The sequence below is a fragment of the Coenobita brevimanus genome, chromosome 4 (assembly GCF_032717465.1).
Source record: "Coenobita brevimanus isolate Jiangsu-jjx chromosome 4, ASM3271746v2, whole genome shotgun sequence".
Taxonomy (NCBI): domain Eukaryota; kingdom Metazoa; phylum Arthropoda; class Malacostraca; order Decapoda; family Coenobitidae; genus Coenobita; species Coenobita brevimanus.
This window is the reverse complement of record NC_136957.1, coordinates 19,690,123-19,709,566: the sequence shown is the minus strand read 5'-3', so window position 1 is coordinate 19,709,566 and position 19,444 is coordinate 19,690,123. Positions and strand designations below refer to the sequence as shown.

Genomic DNA, 19,444 nt, shown 5'->3' with positions numbered 1-19,444 from the left:
ACTAGCTACCTGTACTTTATATTTTTGTGGGTGTTAATCTTCTTACATCATGTTTATCACAGCGATATAGAGGTGGAGAAGCCCAATGGTTTTCACGTTTTTTTAGTAACGGGGCATACCGCAAAAATCAAATAATTTTACGACAAATATACTTTTTCATTAAAATAATAGTATATATATATATATATATATATATATATATATATATATATATATATATATATATATATATATATATATATATATATTGTTCCGGAACTGAGAAAACTGTCTCGCAAAGTTCCAGGTTCAAAACAAAAGAGTTAGGTAAAATTATAAGTTAAAGTTTAATGCTCAAACTAACAACAAAACATTCAGGACTCATAAGGATAATGTAATGGCAAAAAACAGATTAAATATATGGTTAACTGCAATAGCCTCTATTAACACGAAATTAGCAAGTGTAAATTTATCTAAGTCAGCCCTGATAAAATGAGAAAACCGGATAATGCTCAGTGAATGCAAGATATATTATTACAGATACAAAATATTATCAATAATGGCTGACACTTGAAACACATGAATCACAAAAACCTCACTAGGCCTACGAATTAACACCTTATGCTATATATGCAGTACAAGAAAAAATGCAATAACACTTATACTCAAATTACACAGCTGCTAGATGGTTGGAGACTTCCTGAGCACTCACAATAATAACAACTGTACAGGGGAGGACAGAGATGTGAACAAAATGAGGAGTAGATCTAAGTGGCAATTAATGTAGAGACTGAGCTCATTATATAAGGGCCGGCAGAGCTTGATACAACTTGTAAGAAGGACGCGCAAATGAAGCAATAGGGGACAAAGAGTTGACACTCCTGCTCTGAACAACAGAAAGAACGACTTACTCTACTATAAGGGTAGAAGGGGGGAGTGAGGTAGAACACGCTCGTGATCAAACATGCAGCATACTGTACGTTATAATTACACAAAGGATGATGAAATCATAGGCTATGTAACACCTCCCCACAAAAAAAAAAAAAGAAATTTACAAAGGAAATTTCTTATTACTCTAAAACAATCTGTCTAAAGTCTAGATAAGCAATCTGCAATAACATTTTCTTTCCCCTTGATATGTTGTATGTCTAATGAATACTCCTGAAGAAGTAGACTCCATCTTGTCAATCTCTGATTTTTATCTTTAAACTTACTAAGGAAATTCAGTGGGTTATGATCGGTATAAATGACTATGGGGTCAAAACCAGAACACAAATAAAATGAAAAATGCTGTAAACCCAAAATCAAGGCCAAAAGCTCTTTCTCAATAGTTCAGTAGTTCTTTTGAGGTGGAGTGAACTTCTTACTGTAATAAGATACAGAGTGTTCAATACCCTGATCATCCTCTTGCAGCAAAACAGCCCCAGCTCCTGTATCACTTGCGTCAACAGCCATCTTAAAAGGCTTAGCAAAATTTGGAGTAGTGAGCACTGGCTGACTTAATAGGATAGCTTTAAGTTTGCTGAAAGAGGATTCACAGTTATCGGTCCAGACAAATTTAACTCCCTTTTTCGGTAGGTCTGTATGTGGTGATACAAGAATTGAAAAGTTAAGAACAAATCTCCTGTAATAACCTACCATTCCCAAAAATCTTTGTAGCTCTTTCCTACTTTTAGGTCTGGGAAGATCACTTATAACCTGAACCTTAGCTGCTGGTGGTGCAACATGTTCATCACCAATTACGTACCCAAGGTACTGAACTTTAGCTTGACCAAACTCACTCTTTGATAAATTAGCTACAAGATTAGCCTGAACCAAACGCTCCAGAAATTTACTGACATGGCATAGGTGATCTTTCCAGTTGTCACTGAAGATTAATACAACATCAATATAAACAACACACCCTGCCAAACCCTCTGTTACAACATTTATGAGCTTCTGAAAAGTGGCTGGTGCATTCTTCATACCATATGGCATTACAGAACATGCAAAAGTCTTTCCTAGTGTTACAAAACATGAGATCTCCCTAGCACGTTCAGTCATAGGTACTTGCCAGTATCCCTTTTATCAAATCAAACTTACTTATGTACCTAGCCTTTCCGATCTTGTCTATGCAATCTTCCACATGAGGGAGAGGGTAAGTGTCTGTATTGGTTATCTGATTAACACGTCTGTAGTCGATGCAAAGCCGCTGTGACCCACCTGGCTTCGGGACTAGAGTGACAAGAGAACTCCACTCGCTCTGACAGGGCTCAATCATCTTGTGGTCCAACAGGTAGCCAAGCTCCTTCTGGATGAGAGGAACTTTCACTGGGTTCACACGGTAAGGAGGCAGTTTAATTGGCTTTGCGTCTCCAACATCGACGTCATGCATCAACACAGTGGTTCTTCCTGGAGTGGCACGGAACACTTGCGGGTACTACTGCAGTAATGCCGAAAACTCCTACCTTTCCTTGGGAGCTAGATGAGAAAGCTTAGTCTGGAGATCATTCATGATATTAGGATTCTTCCCCAAACTATCACTCAGGCTCATGCTGCATGGGAGAACTTCACTTGCAGACTTGGGTGGAACAGCTACAGTGCAGACTGGGTTATTTTCGTCCCGCCTGTGATATAAATTTATCATGTTGATGTGACAAAGTTGCTTGTTCTTTCTACGATCTGGTGTGGCGATGACATAGTTGACATCACTGAGTTTCTTCTCCACGAAATAAGGACCACTAAACTTGGCTTGAAGAGGTTGCCCATGCACTGGTAGCAGAATCAAAACCTGATCTCCTGGCTGAAAGTGGCGTAACCTGGACTTCTTATCATACCAAGTCTTCGTCTTCTCCTGAGCAGCTCCTAAATTCTCTCTCGCCAGCTGTAAAGCAGTGAACAGCCGTTCTTTGAACTTCATCACATACTCCAGCAGGTTGACGTCATCTTCCTCCGACAGCCAGCATTCCTTGAGTAGCTTAAGGGGTGCTCTTACTTAATGACCAAACAGTAGTTCAAAGGGTGAGAAGCCCAGTGATTCATTTGGAGATTCTCTTGCGGCAAATACAATGAATGGAAGACCTTTATCCCAGTCTTTCTGATGTTCCAAACAGTATTTCTTGAGCATCAATTTGAGTGTTTGATGATATCTCTCCAACGCTCCTTGGGTCTGGGGATGGTAAGCTGAAGATGTGATCTGGGTGATGCCCAAGTCTTTCAGAGGCTGCTTGAAAACATTTGACATGAAATTACTTCCCTGGTCTGACTGTACCTCCTTGGGTAGACCAAACTTTGTGAAGAACCCTAGCATATCCTTAACCACGTTCTTTGCTGAGATATTTCTAAGTGGAATGGCTTCAGGATAACGAGTAGCCATATCAATCAGGGTCAACACATAAGAAAATCCTGAAGAAGTCTTAGGAAGAGGGCCCACAATATCCACCAACACACGGGTGAATGGCGCCTCAAAAGGAGGAATGGGAACTAGAGGTGCAACCTTTTTGGTCTGATTACACTTCCCCACAACTTGCCAGGTGTGACAAGACTTACAATACCAGGAAACATCTCTGAAGATACCTGGCCAGTAGAAGTGTTTCAAAATGCGTGCCACAGTCTTCCTCATTCCAAGGTGTCCTGCCAAACTGGAATCATGGGCCACTCTAATGATATCCTGCCTACAAACACGAGGGATGACAACTTGATGTACAACCTCCCATTCACTGTCGGCTGATGCTATTGGGGGTCTCCACTTCCTCATAAGTACTCCTGACTTTATATAATAACAAGTAGAAGCACCAGCTGACTCTTCCTCACTGCAAGCAGAGTTAGCTAGACTTTTCAACTCAGGGTCAGCAACCTGCAACTCAACCAACTCTTGACGAGACAAATTATCAACACTATGCGGTACTGCCTTATCTGGTGAGTGGTCCAAATTAGCAAGAAAAGTGTCAGCTAGGATAACATCATCATCATTATCCTCTAAGTCACCAGTAACTTTAGACTTAGTCCTAGTGACAGCACATGCAGGGAACACATCAGGGACATCACAATCCTGGGCCGCAGCCGCTGACTCACTAGACAACTGAGGAGCTGGACACACTTGACTTTCACCAATATCATTTCCAAGTAAGAAAGTTACACCTGACATTGGGAGTGTCTCAACCAACCCAACCATAACGGAACCATTAACACAACCAGACTCTAAATTCACTCTGCACAGAGGGACAGAGAAGTAATTATTCCCTACACCTTGTAAGATTACAGTTTCATCAGAGGAATTAACATTAGAGCCTAGAACACTGGTCAGCATAAGGGATTGGCAAGCACCTGTATCACGATATATTTTAACTGATTTCCTGTCATTACTGTCCAGAGGACTGACAAAACCATCAGACAGGAAATTAGCACATGAACTCTTGAGAGTGTCACCAACGTTACTGCTCAAAAGAGGAGCTTCATCATGAGGATTTAATTTACCCCTCAAAGCAGGTTCAGTTAACTCAGTTAAAAAATTCTGGGAACTCTCAAGGGTGGACACTAGACCAATTGACTGAATATTTACAGATTTAAAGACTCCTTTTTGTTCACATCACGCTGTCTCCTGAAACATTTCTCCGTAGTATGACCAAGCTTACTACAGTAAGTACATTTACTTTTCTGAAATCTTGAGGTGGAGCTGGTATTTACTTCCTGAGAAACATCATCTTTATTCTCTTTCCTGTTACCTGTCCTCTGAGTAGAGGCAACGTACTTACTCTCAGCTTTCCCTTTTTCTCTAGAATATCTCTTGTGAGTGAGAACATATTCATCGGCTAAAACTGCAGCATCCGACAAATTATCTACTCTTTTCTCATCAAGATATAGGCTTACATCTTTATCAATACACCTTTTGAAGTCCTCCAGCAAAATCATCTGCTTAAATTTATCAAAATCAGAATTTACATTCTTAGAATTTAACCACTTCTCTAACAGATCTTCTTTGATTTTTGCATACTCAACATGGGATTCCTTATCTTGCTTATAAGTTGTCCTAAATTTTACTCAAAAGGCTTCAGGAACAAGCTCATAGGCATTAAGAATCAAGCTCTTAACTACATCATAATTATCAGATTCATCCTGAGGCAAAGATGCAAAAGTTACTTGAGCTTTACCGGTGAGAACAGTTTGAAGGAGTACTGGCCAATACTCTTGGGGCCAATTAAAACCTGTAGCTACCTTTTCAAACAACTGAAAATACTTTGTTAAATCAGAGTCATTAAAAGGAGGGACAAGTTTAACATTTTTAGCCACATCAAAATCATCAGAGCGAGATGATCCAGTTCCACTTTGTTTCATGCGATTCTCATGGTCTGCCTGAATCCTTGCTAGTTCAATTTGTGCCTGAGCCTGAGCCTGTGCCTGTGCCTCCTCAATACGAGCCTGAGACTCAGCCTCCGTAGCACGTGCCTGAAACTCAGCCTCCTTAACACGAGCCTCCTGCAGAGCTAGCTGTAACTTAGCTATTTCAATCTGCGTTTGCTCATTTGGAGGAGTTACATTAAACAAGCTTTTATTAATCATGCCAACACTTTGATCTTTAGAATGATGAGAGCGAACAGCAATTCCCAATTGTTGTGCAAGAAGCTTAAGTTCATTCTTTGTTCTATTTTCTACATCACACACCGTTTGCACAATTGACAAAAAATCTTTGGCTTCATCAAGAGTAGTAATAGTAGACATCATGAATAAATCACAGTCACAAAATATCAAGCAATATCCTTACGATAATATCCTGAATATCCTGATAAGAGGTCGCCAAATTTATATTACGGAACAGAGAAAACTGTCCCGTGAAGTTCCAGGTTCAAAACAAAAGAGTTTGGTAAAATTATAAGTTAAAGTTTAATGCTCAAACTAACAACAAAACATTCAGGACTCATAAGGATAATGTAATGGCAAAAAACAGGTTAAATATATGGTTAACTGCAATAGCCTCTATTAACACGAAATTAGCAAGTGTAAATTTATCTAAGTCAGCCCTGATAAAATGAGAAAACCGGATAATGCTCAGTGAATGCAAGATATATTATTACAGATACAAAATATTATCAATAATGGCTGACACTTAAAACACATGAATCACAAAAACCTCACTAGGCCTACGAATTAACACCTTATGCTATACAGTACAAGAAAAAATGCAATAACACTTATACTCAAATTACACAGCTGCTAGATGGTTGGAGACTTCCTGAGCACTCACAATAATAGCAACTGTACAGGGGAGGACAGAGATGTGAACAAAATGAGGAGTAGATCTAAGTGGCAATTAATGTAGAGACTGAGCTCATTATATAGGGGCCGGCCGAGCTTAATACAACTTGTAAGAAGGATGCGCAAATGAAGCCATAGGGGACAAAGAGTTGACACTCCTGCTCTGAACAACAGAAAGAACGACTTACTCTACTATATATATATGTATATATATATATTTATATGTATATATATATATATATATATATATATATATATATATATATATATGGCGGGGGGGACACAACCTGGCCGCACAATGGGGTGGTGCTGCTACTCTGCGGCCAGGTTGTGTTAGGAAGAATACTGCCACCGTATTCCCTGCGTGTCGTAAAAGGCGACTAAAAAGGGCGGGGTGAGGGGACTAGGGACCCCCTCCTCTGTTTTTTAGTTCCTAAAAAGAGACAGGCCAGAGAAAGGGATGGGGGATGGAGTTATCCCCGTACCCTGATGATTGGGTCTATGAATGTGCGTGGATGTAGTACGATTGAGGCTAAAAGGGAGGAGATTGGGAGAATGTTTGTGAGAAGAAAGTTGGATGTATTAGCTCTGAGTGAAACGAAGATGAAAGGGAATGGGGAATCTATGTTGGGAAGTGTGAATGGAAGATTGTCAGGTGTTGATAGAGGAAGGGCAAGAGAAGGTGTGGCCTTGTTAGTGAGTCCGGAAGTACAGAAATGCGTGATTGAATGGAAGGAGGTGTCATCGAGACTGATGTGGGTGAAAGTGAAATTTGAATGTGAGTTGTGGGTGTTTGTGAGTGCATATGGGCCTGGTAGTGAAAGGGATGAACAAGAGAGGGAGTCTTTCTGGAATGATGTTGATGAGTGTCTGCAGAGTTTTGGAGCGAATGTGAATGTGGTAATGATGGGAGATCTGAATGCTAGAGTGGGAAATGTAGCAGTTGAAGGCGTAATTGGTATGCATGGTGTGCCTGGAAGAAATGAAAATGGGGAACGAATGATAGCGATGTGTGTTGAGCGAGAGATGGTGATTGGGAATACGCTGTTTGAGAAGAAAGATATTTATAAGCATACATGGGTGAGACAGGAGGGTGGAAGGGTTGTTGATAGAGCTTTGATGGACTATGTGGTTGTGTCTAGGAATGTAATAGGAAGATTGTTGGACGTGAGAGTTCTGAGAGGGGAGGGTGGAGGTATGTCTGACCACTACTTGGTGGAGGGAAAGTTAAGAGTAGGTAAGAAATGGGTGAGAGCTAGGAGGGTTAGGTGTGGCAGGGAGGTTTTGAAAGTGAGTGAGTTGGATAAAAGAGAGAAAAAGATAGAGTATCAGGAGAAATTGAAAGATGAGTGGAACGCAGTGAAAGATCGCGAAAATGGCAGCGTGGAGGAGGAATGGCAGTTGTTTAAGAGTGCTGTGGTGGGGCATGCAGAAGAGGTGTGTGGTGTGAGATGTGTGGGTGGTGGTGTAAGAAAAGGAAGTGAATGGTGGTGCGAGGAAGTAAGTATGGCTGTGGCTGAGAAGAGACGTGCATATGAAGTGTGGCTGCAGAGGAAGGATGAGATGTCATATGAAAGGTATAAGGAAAAGAGGAATAGAGCGAGAAGGGCTGTGCGTGATGCTAAAGTGGCAGCAGATGAGAGGTGGGGTAGGCGGCTGACAGAGAATTTTCAACAGAATAAGAAAATGTTTTGGAAGGAGGTGAAAAGGGTGCGAAAGGGAGAGTCTGGGAAGGAAGAACGAGTAAAAGCAGAGGATGGAAGGATGTTAATTGAGATGGATGCAGTAAGGAAGAGATGGGCAGAGTATTATGAAGACTGTTAAATGTAGAGGCGGAAAGGGTGGCTGAGATTGTGGCGAATGGAAGGGTGCAAGGAATAAATGTGTTGGGAGAGTTGAATGATTCTTTGATCACGAAGGAGGAAGTGGAGAAGGCAGTAAAGAGATGAAAACAGGGAAAGCTGCAGGTATGGATGGGTGTGCTGTGGAATGCCTGAAGGGTGGTGGAGTGACTATTGTTGACTGGTTAGTAAGATTGTTGAATGTGTGCTTTGAGAAAGGTATGGTGCCAATTGACTGGGCAAGTGCTTGTGTGGTCCCGTTGTATAAAGGCAAGGGTGATAAGTATGAATGTACTAGCTTTAGGGGCATAAGTCTATTGAGTGTTGTAGGTAAGGTGTATGGTAGAGTGTTAATTATGAGAGTTAGAGAGGGTACAGAGGGAGTGATTGGTGATGAGCAGTGTGGCTTTAGGAGAGGGAGGGGATGCGTTGATCAGGTGTGAGACAAGTATGTGAAAAGTATTTAGCGAAAGGCAAGGATGTGTTTTGGGCATTTATTGATTTAGAGAAAGTGTATGATAGAATTGATAGGGAGGCTTTGTGGACAGTTTTAAGATTGTATGGACTTGATGGTAGGTTACTAAAAGGGGTGAAAAGTTTTTATGTAAATAGTAGAGCGTGTGTAAGAGTGGGAAATGCTGTGAGTGATTGGTTTCCCGTGAGAGTGGGGCTGCGACAGGGATGTGTGATGTCGCCTTGGTTGTTTAATATTTACATGGATGGTGTTGTAAGGGAGGTGAATGCAAGAGTTTTAGGTGGAGGTCTGAGTCTGGTGAATGTTGATGGTGGAGAGTGGAATCTGAAGCAGCTGCTGTTTGCAGATGATACTGCACTGGTGACTGATTCAGAGGAGAGATTGAGACAGTTGGTAGAGGAGTTTGGAAGGGTGTGTGAAAGGAGGGAATTGAAAGTAAATGAGAATAAAAGAAAGTGATGAAGTGTACGAGGTTGATAGATGGTAGGGGGATGAATATAGTTTTGAATGGTGAGTTGCTTGAGGAGGTAGATTGTTTTAAATATTTAGGGTCACATGTTGCTGTGGATGGAAGAATAGATGCAGAAGTGAAGTTTAGAATAAATGAAGTAGGAAAGGTGCTGGGAGGAATGAAAAAAGTGTTTAAATGTCGTTCGCTTAGAATGGATGTAAAGAGAAGGCTGTATGAGGGTGTTGTGGTACCGACTGCGTTATATGGGGCTGAAAAATGGAATATGGGTGTAGCAGAGAGGAAAAGTTTGAATGTAATGGAGATGAGGTGTCTGAGGAGTATGTGTGGAGTGACGCGTATGGATCGGGTGCGAAATGATGAAGTGCGAAGGAGAACTGGAGTTGTTCGGGAGATGGCTGGTACAGTTGAGCAGAGGGTGTTGCGATGGTTTGGGCATATGGAGAGAATGGATAATGAGCGATTGGTGAAAAAGATAACTAGATCTGATGTGAGAGGTGTAAGGCTGAGAGGAAGACCACGAATAGGATGGATGGACAGTGTGAAGAGAGCGCTGGATGCGAGAGGGATGTCTGTTGAGCAAGGAAGAGTGGCTGTGCGTGACAGAAATAAATAGAGAGAAATTGTGAATGAATAAGCGATGACGCAGCCCTGAGGGGATATTCTCCAGCATTTGGTTTGATCAGCTAGTCAGGTCAGGTGCGAGTAAGGGGATGGGTCTGCTATGATGTAGCAGGGGTAAACCAGTTCTGCTGTCGGGCCCTGCTGCGGATGTCACTGATTGCATTGCGCAGTTGACCCTTGTGCGGTGTGGTGCGGTGAGGATCTGTCCGTTCTCCCCTTTGGGGCTAAGATGCGAATGAATGTGTTTGAATGGATGAGTAAATGGGGAGTGTGTCGTCCTGTCTCGGCTACCTCCCTTTCCTTGGGGGAAGCAGCCTAGGTATATACTGTAGATAGATAGATAGATAGATAGATATATATATGTATATATATATATATATATATATATGTATATGTATATGTATATATATATATATATATATATATATATATATATATATATGTATGTATATATATATACCTATGTATGTATATATATATATGTATATATATGTATGTATATATATATATATATATATATATATATATATATATATATATATATGTATGTATATATATATATATATATATATGTATATATATATATATATATATATATATGTATGTATATATATATATATATATATATATATATATATATATATATATGTATGTATGTATATATATATATATATATGTATGTGTATATATATATATATATGTATGTATGTATATATATATATATATGTATGTATGTATATATATATATATCTATGTATGTATATATATATATATATATATATATATATATATATATATCTATATATATATATATATATATATATATATATATATATGTATATATATAGATAGATATATATAGATAGATAGATAGACAGATATATATATATATAGATAGATAGATAGATAGATATAGATAGATAGATATATATATATGTGTATATATATGTATATATATATATATATATATATATATATATATATATATATATATATGTATATATATATATATATATATATATATATATATATATATATATATATATATATATATATATATATATATATATATATATATATATATATATATATATATATATATATATATGTATATATATACATACATATCTTTACAATGTGGCTTTGGCTGTCTGGTAGAGATTGTGCTTAGGGTGAGATGTGCTTGTAAGTGTAATTGTTGTGTTGTAATGGCTTTGGATGTGTGTATAGTCTGTGAACCAAGTGTAATCGGCCCGTGCAAGCCGACTGGGTGCAAGCATACATTACAATATGCGACACTGATTCATCCACAGCACCCCTTGTGTCCGCCAATGCAGTACGTGGCCTGAAGAGTGCTCCCAAAGTTTATTACCCTGGCGAGGCACGAACTCTCGTTCTTCAGTGTACGAAAACGCACACTTTACCATAGAGGCTCCATATATATATATATATATATATATATATATATATATATATATATATATATATATATATATATATATTGTTACGGAACAGAGAGAGATAATGAACACTTCAAGTGAGAATACTAAAATCACTACTATCCCGCAGAGCTCCAGGTTCAAAACAAAAGACTTAGGTAAAATTACAGGTTAAAGTTTAATGCTCAAACTAATAACTAAACATTCAGGACTCATAAGAATAATGTAATGGGAAAACAGGTTACATATATGGTTAACTGCAATAGCCTCTATTAACACGAAATTAGCAAGAGCAAATTTATCTAAGTCAGCCCTGATAAAATGAGAGAACCGGATAATGCTGAGTTAAAGCAAGATATAGTATTATTACAGATACAAAATATTACTAATACTGGCTGACAGTATGGAACCAATATGAATCATAAGAACTTTACCAGGCTTACGAATTAATGCCTTAAGCTATACAGTACATGAAAAATGGTAATAACATTTATACTCAAATTATACAGCAGCTAGATGGCTGGAGACTTCCTGAGCACTCACAAAAATAATAATATACTGTACAGGGGAGGACAGAGATGTGAACAGAATGAGGAGTAGATCTAAGTGGCGACTAATGCATTTCGTTCGAAGATTTCCTGCACATATAGTGCAGGACGGGCCATACATTAGCCCGGTCAGTGGGGTATGAGCTGATTGAAAAATAGTAAGTGGGGAGGACAGGACCTGAGGATTGCTGAGCACACACATCCTGTCTCCTGACTGGCTTTTTGGTGTGTGTGCAACTAATGCAGAGACTGAGCTCATTATATAGAGGGCTGGCAGAGCTTGATTCAACTTGTAAGAAGGACGCACAAATGAAGGCATAGGGGACGAAGAGTTGACAGTCCCGCTCTGAACAACAGAAAGAACGACTTACTCTACTATAAGTGGGAGAACAGGGGAGTGAGGTAGAACACGCAAGCCTGGTCACTACGGAAGCCACGTGGCGAATCGTGAACAAACATGCAGCATACTGTACATAAGGATCATACAAAGGATGATGCAATCATGAACAAAACTGTATCATAAGTTAGAATTATACAAGGGATGATGAAATCATAGGCTATGTAACACCTCCCCACAAAGAAAAAGAAATTTACAAAGGAAATTTCTTATTACTCTAAAACAATCTGTCTAAAGTCTAGATAAGCAATCTGCAATAACATTTTCTTTCCCCTTGACATGTTGTATGTCTAATGAATACTCCTGAAGAAGTAGACTCCATCTTGTCAATCTCTGATTTTTATCTTTAAACTTACTAAGGAAATTCAGTGGGTTATGATCGGTATAAATGACTATGGGGTCAAAACCAGAACACAAATAAAATGAAAAATGCTGTAAACCCAAAATCAAGGCCAAAAGCTCTTTCTCAATAGTTGAGTAGTTCTTTTGAGGTGGAGTGAACTTCTTACTGTAACACGATACAGGGTGTTCAATACCCTGATCATCCTCTTGCAGCAAAACAGCCCCAGCTCCTGTATCACTTGCGTCAACAGCCATGTTAAAAGGCTTAGCAAAATTTGAAGTAGCGAGCACTGGCTGACTTAATAGTATAGCTGTAAGTTTGCTGAAAGAGGATTCACAATTATCGGTCCAGACAGATTTAACTCCCTTTTTCAGTAGGTCTGTAAGTGGTGATACAAGAATTGAAAAGTTAAGAACAAATCTCCTGTAATAATCTACCATTCCCAAAAATCTTTGTAGCTCTTCCCTACTTTTAGGTCTGGGAAGATCACTTATAACCTGAACCTTAGCTGCTGGTGGTGCAACATGTCCATCACCAATTACGTACCCAAGGTACTGAACTTTAGCATGACCAAACTCACTCTTTGATAAATTAGCTACAAGATTAGCCTGAACCAAACGCTCCAGAAATTTACTGACACGGCATAGGTGATCTTTCCAGTTGTCACTGAAGATTAATACATCATCAATATAAACAACACACCCTGCCAAACCCTTTGTTACAACATTCATGAGCTTCTGAAAAGTGGCTGGTGCATTCTTCATACCATATGGCATTACAGAACATAGAAAAGTCTTTCCTAGTGTTACAAAACATGAGATCTCCCTAGCATTTTCAGTCATAGGTACTTGCCAGTATCCCTTAAACAAATCAAACTTACTTATCCACGCGAGGGAGAGGGTAGGTGTCTGTATTGGTTATCTGATTAACACGTCTGTAGTCGATGCAAAGCCGCTGTGACCCACCTGGCTTCGGGACTAGAGTGACAAGAGAACTCCACTCGCTCTGACAGGGCTCAATCATCTTGTGGTCCAACAGGTAGCCAAGCTCCTTCTGGATGAGAGGAACTTTCACTGGGTTCACACGGTAAGGAGGCAGTTTAATTGGCTTTGCATCTCCAACATCGACATCATGCATCAACACAGTGGTTCTTCCTGGAGTGTCACGGAACACTTGCGAGTACTCCTGCAGTAATGCCGAAAACTCCTGCCTTTCCTCGGGAGCTAGATGAGAAAGCTTAGTCTGGAGATCATTCATGATATTAGGATTCTTCCCCAAACTATCACTCAGGCTCATGCTGCATGGGAGAGCTTCACTTGCAGACTCGGGTGGAACAGCTACAGTGCAGACTGGGTTATTTTTGTCCCGCCTGTGATATAACTTTATCATGTTGATGTGACAAAGTTGCTTGTTCTTTCTACGATCTGGTGTGGCGATGACAAAGTTGACATCACTGAGTTTCTTCTCCACGAAATAAGGACCACTAAACTTGGCTTGAAGAGGTTGCCCATGCACTGGTAGCAGAATCAAAACCTGATCTCCTGGCTGAAAGTGGCGTAACCTGGACTTCTTATCATACCAAGTCTTCATCTTCTCCTGAGCAGCCCCTAAATTTTCTCTCGCCAGCCGTAAAGCAGTGGCCAGCCGTTCTTTGAACTTCATCACATACTCCAGCAGGTTGACGTCATCTTCCTCCGACAGCCAGCATTCCTTGAGTAGCTTAAGGGGTCCTCTTACTTCATGGCCAAACAGTAGTTCAAAGGGTGAGAAGCCCAGTGATTCATTTGGAGATTCTCTTGCGGCAAATACAATGAATGGAAGACCTTTATCCCAATCTTTCTGATGTTCCAAACAATATTTCCTGAGCATCGATTTGAGTGTTTGATGATATCTCTCCAACGCTCCTTGGGTCTGGGGATGGTAAGCTGAAGACGTGATCTGGGTGATGCCCAACTCTTTCAGAGACTGTTTGAAAACATTTGACATGAAATTACTTCCCTGGTCTGACTGTACCTCCTTGGGCAGACCAGACTTGGTGAAGAAGTCTAGCATTTCCTTAACCACATTCTTTGCTGAGATACTTCTAAGTGGAATGGCTTCAGGATAACGAGTAGCCATATGAATCAGGGTCAACACATAAGAAAATCCTGAAGAAGTCTTAGGAAGAGGGCCCACAATATCCACCAACACACGGGCGAATGGCGCCTCAAAAGGAGGAATGGGAACTAGAGGTGCAACCTTTTCGATCTGATTACACTTCCCCACAACTTGACAGGTGTGACAAGACTTACAATACCAGGAAACATCTCTGAAGATACCTGGCCAGTAGAAGTGATTCAAAATGCATGCCACAGTCTTCCTAACTCCAAGGTGTCCTGCCAAACTGGAATCATGAGCCACTCTAATGATATCCTGCCTACAAACACGAGGGATGACAACTTGATGTACAACCTCCCATTCACAGTCGGCTGATGTTGTTGGGGGTCTCCACTTCCTCATAAGTCCTCCTGACTTTATATAATAAGAAGGAGAAGCACCAGCTGACTCTTCCTCACTGCAAGAAGAGTTAGCTAGACCTTTCAACTCAGGGTCAGCAACCTGCAACTCAACCAACTCTTGACGAGACAAATTATCAACACTACGGGGTACTGCCTCATCTGGTGAGTGGTCCAAATTAGCAAGAAAAGTGTCAGCTAGGATAACATCATCATCATCATTATCCTCTAAGTCACCAGTAACTTTAGACTTAGCCCTAGTGACCGCACATGCAGAGAACACATCAGGGACATCACAATCCTGGGTTGCAGTCACTGGTTCACTAGACAACTGAGAAGCTGGACACACTTGACTTTCACCAATATCATTTCCAAGTAAGAAAGTTACACCTGACATTGCTAGTGTCTCAACCAACCCAACCATAACGGAACCATTAACAAAACCAGACTCTAAATTCACTCTGCACAGAGGGACAGAGAAGTAATTATTCTCTACACCTTGTAAGATTACAGTTTCAGCAGAGGAATTAACATTAGTGCCTAGAACACTGGTCAGCGTAAGGGATTGGCAAGCACCTGTATCACGATATATTTTAACTGATTTCCTGTCATTACTGTCCAGAGGACTGACAAAACCATCAGACAGGAAATTAGCACATGAACTCTTCAGAGTGTCACCCACATTACTGCTCAAATGAGGAGCTTCATCATGAGAATTTAATTTACCCCTCAAAGCAGGTTCAGTTAACTCGGTTAAAGAATTCTGGGAATTCTCAAGGGTGGACACTAGACCAATTGACTGAATATTTAAAGACTCCTTTTTGTTCACATCACGCTGTCTCCTGAAACATTTCTCCGTAGTATGACCAAGCTTACTACAATAATTACATTTACTTTTCTGAAATCTAGAGGTGGAGCTGGTATTTACTTCCTGAGAAACATCATCTTTATTCTCTTTCCTGTTAACTGTACTCTGAGTAGAGGCAACGTACTTACTCTCAGCTTTCCTTTTTTCTTTGGAATATCTCTTGTGAGTGAGAACATTATCATCAGCTAAAACTGCAGCATCCGACAAATTATCTATTCTTTTCTCATCAAGATATAGGCTTACATCTTTATTAATACACCTTTTGAAGTCCTCCAGCAAAATCATCTGCTTAAATTTATCAAAATCAGAATTTACATTCTAAGAGATCTTCTTTGATTTTTGCATACTCAACATGGGATTGCTTATCTTGCTTATAAGTTGTCCTAAATATTACTCTAAAGGCTTCAGGAACAAGCTCATAGGCATTAAGAATCAAGCTCTTAACTACATCATAATTATCAGATTGATCCTGAGGCAAAGATGCATAAGTTACTTGAGCTTTACCGGTGAGAACACTCTGAAGGAGTACTGGCCAATACTTTTTGGACCAATGAGAACCTGTAGCTACCCTCTCAAACAACTGAAAATACTTTGTTAAATCAGATTCATTAAAAGGAGGTACAAGTTTAACATTTTTAGCCACATCAAAATCATCAGAGCTAGATGATCCAGTTCCACCTTGTTTCATGCGATACTCATGGTCTGCCTGAATCCTAGCAAGTTCAACTAGTGCCTGAGCCTGTGCCTGTGCCTCCTGAATACGAGCCTGAGACTCAGCCTCCTTAGCACGTGCCTGAAACTCAGCCTCCTTAGCACGAGCCTCCTGCAGGGCTAGCTGAAACTTAGCTATTTCAATCTGCGTTTGCTCATCTGGAGGAGTTACATTAATCAAGCTTTTATTAATCATGCCAACAATTTGATCTTTAGAATGATGGGAGCGAACAGCAATTCCCAATTGTTGAGCAACAAGCTTACGTTCATTCTCTGTTCTGTTTTCTACATCACACACTGTTTGCACATTTAACAAAAATCTTTGTCTTCATCAAGAGTAGTAATACTAGGCATCATGAATAAATCACAGTCACAAAATATCAAGCAATATCTATCTATCTATCTATTGCCAGACGCCTCAATCCCGTTTGGGGTGGCCACAAACAAATCGCCTCCAAGTCGCCCTGTCCCCCGCCATTTCACTGCCCTGCTCCCAACTCACACACCCCTCTCTCATATACCTCTCCACCCCATCCCTCCATCTCATCCTCGGTCTCCCCCTCCCTCTTCCACCCTCCACCTCACTCACATACACTCTCTTCGTCAGTCTTTCACCCTTCATCCTCTCCACATGGCCAAACCACCTCAGTGTGTTCCTCACAACGCTTTCTATCACATCCACATCCACACCACAACGCTCCTTTATATCCTCATTCGTCAGCCTGTCTCTCCACGTAACTCCACAGGCTCCTCGTAAATAACTCATTTCCACTGCTCTCACTCTTGACCTGTGTCCTTCCAACAATGTCCAAGCTTCACTTCCGTACGTTAGAGTTGGTATCACAATACTGTCATGTAGTAACTTTTTTACTTCCATGCTCACTTCCCTGTTTCTTATCACTGCTTTCAAGGAACCAGCAACCTTTCTTCCCTGCTGTACCCTTTCAAGCACTTCACCCTCCAAACCTCCATCCTTACTCATCACACTACCCAAATACTTAAACGTACTCACATTTTCCAATTCCTCACCATCCAACCTCGCTGTACATTCACTGACTTCACCTCTCTCAAAGACCATCACTTTACTCTTCCCTACATTCACCTTTAGGTTCCGTTTCTTACACACTCTCTCAAACTCATCCACCAAGCCTTGCAGCTCCCCTTCGTCTTCACTCAACAACACAGTATCATCTGCAAACAACAGTACAGGGAGTTTCAAAACACTATCCTCTCTCACCAGGGCCACTCCAACATCCACTACCCTACCTTGTACCTCTTTTATTACCCCATCCATGTACAGATTGAACAACCATGGAGACATGACACATCCCTGTTTCAAACCAACTTTCAAAGAGAAAAATTCACTTAGTTCACCATCCACACGCACTGCAGCCTTCGCACCATCTATACTCTTCACAGCATTCAACAACTTCTCATCTACTCCATATATTCTTAACACTTTCCACAATCCTTGTCTATCCACGCTGTCATATGCTTTCTCCAAATCCATGAAAGCCGCATACAACTTCTTTCCCTTCTCTAGAAACTTTTCAAGCAATATCCTTATGATAATATCCTGAATATCCTGATAAGAGGTCGCCAAATTAATGTTACGGAACAAAGAGAGATAATGAACACTTCAAGTGAGAATACTAAAATCACTACTGTCCCGCAGAGTTCCAGGTTCAAAACAAAAGACTTAGGTAAAATTACAAGTTAAAGTTTAATGCTCAAACTAACAACTAAACATTCAGGACTCATAAGGATAATGTAATGGCAAAACAGGTTACATATATGGTTAACTGAAATAGCCTCTATTAACACGAAATTAGCAAGAGCAAATTTATCTAAGTCAGCCCTGATGAAATGAGAGAACTGGATAATGCTGAGTTAAAGCAAGATATAGTGTTATTACAGATACAAAATATTACTAATACTGGCTGACATAAAAACTGTACTGAATCATAAAAACTTTACCAGGCTTATGAATTAATTCCTTAGGCTATACAGTACAAGAAAAATGGTAATAACACTTATACTCAAATTATACAGCAGCTAGATGGCTGGAGACTTCCTGAGCACTTACAAAAATAATAATATACTGTACAGGGGAGGACAGAGATGTGAACAGAATGAGGAGTAGATCTAAGTGGCGACTAATGCAGAGACTAAGCTCATTATATAGAGGGCCGGCAGAGATTGATTCAACTTGTAAGAAGGACGCGCAAATGAAAGCATAGGGTACGAAGAGTTGACAATCCTGCTCTGAACAACAGAAAGAATGACTTACTCTACTATAAGGGGGAGAAGGGGGAGCGAGGTAGAACACGCAAGCCTGGTCATTATGGAAGCCACGTGGTGAATCGTGAACAAACATGCTGCATACTGTACATTAGGATCATACAAAGGATGATGCAATCATGAACAAAACTGTATCATAAGTTAGAATTATACAAGGGATGATGAAATCATAGGCTATGTAACAATATATATATATATATATATATATATATATATATATATATATATATATATATATTTATATATATACAAATATATATATTCAATCAATCAATGCCAGACGCCATGTATCCCAGACGGGGTGGCCAAGGGCTTAGAGTTAAATGTTTTACAGGGAGGGGCACTAATCCTCCACCAACCCCACTTGACACGTAGGGATGCCAACAGCATCTGGTGTTCCCAGGCGGTCACCCATCCAAGTACTAACCAGACCCAACGTTGCTTAACTTCGCTGATCGGACGGGAGGCGGTGTACTCAACGTGGGATATATATATATATATATATATATATATATATATATATATATATATAGATATATATATATATATATATATATATATATATATATTGGAGATGATATGAAAAATACATTATTAACACATGAACGTGTCCGATTAGTTAGACACGTGAGCTTGACTGGATTTGCTTTGCCGTTGTACATTAGGAGGAATACTGGACAAACACACTTTTTTTTTCTTCAACACTTAAGAGTCTTGACCTTT

The 19,444-nt window shown here is 39.9% G+C and overlaps 1 pseudogene; it reads right to left on the bottom strand.

Annotated features, from left to right (window-relative positions):
• Positions 1 to 19,099: 19,099 nt before the first annotated feature.
• Positions 19,100 to 19,218, bottom strand: LOC145397096 (5S ribosomal RNA; annotated as a pseudogene).
• Positions 19,219 to 19,444: the final 226 nt, after the last annotated feature.